General features: G+C 32.2%; 1 protein-coding gene across 1 annotated transcript in view; it reads right to left on the reverse strand.

Annotated features, from left to right (window-relative positions):
- LOC119592031 (exonuclease 1-like) overlaps window positions 1-861 on the reverse strand; it is a gene marked incomplete in the record, with an annotated part of 18005 nt that overhangs the window by 13045 nt on the left and 4099 nt on the right.

Genomic DNA, 861 nt, shown 5'->3' on the forward strand with positions numbered 1-861 from the left:
AAAAATGTATAAAAAAAATTAACAATTTCTTGATTCACAATCTACATTATAAGAATTAAACATTAAGATTAATAAAATGTCTTTTATTATTTCCTGAGTAAATGTGGCTATTTCTTTATTTATATTTTTGTCTCTACTATAAAGTTTATATTTGTGTTCAGATTGTAGGTGAGCTTTAAAGGTAAAATTCAAGTCACATGTAAATAATATGTGACCAAATACTAATGATAAACATTAAAAAAATATGCTTTTATTTATTACTTTCCAGGTAAATGGGAACATAAATCATGTCATACTTTCATAAAATAAACATGAAAAAATGTCATGGACCCTGAGGTTTTCTTTTATTTCTTCCTAATACTACTCTAAAATCTCCAATAAAAGACAGTCAGACTGCCTGAGTATATTCTATCATAGAACATACACCTCTAACTTACATTATGTATATCTGGATTTGTGGTGATACTGAAGAACTTGCAAGCCTTGGCAAGTCCAATGCCATGCAATGAGGGGAGGTGTCACAACCTGAGAGGATGCACATGTTGACGAACTTGTCAAAAGTGAATTTGTCTCGTGGCATGCTCATGGACACGTGCAGCTGTTCTTGCTCCACCAAGATACCTCCTCCATTACTGTCCATCTTGAACAGAATCTGGATGGGGAAATGTCTAGCTAGTGATTAAGAAAATATTTTCCTTCACTGAATTGAACAAACAACTGATGACAGTAAACAGATGTAGAAGCCTATTACCTAATCTGGCTGCAATGAAAATATAGCAACCATTCTTGTGGAACACAGAGAAAAAAGAACTACCAAAATATTAGTTGTAAAAGGAAATTCAATTCTAATATAGTGTAGGA

This window comes from Penaeus monodon, chromosome 29 (genome assembly GCF_015228065.2).
Source record: "Penaeus monodon isolate SGIC_2016 chromosome 29, NSTDA_Pmon_1, whole genome shotgun sequence".
Classification (NCBI taxonomy): domain Eukaryota; kingdom Metazoa; phylum Arthropoda; class Malacostraca; order Decapoda; family Penaeidae; genus Penaeus; species Penaeus monodon.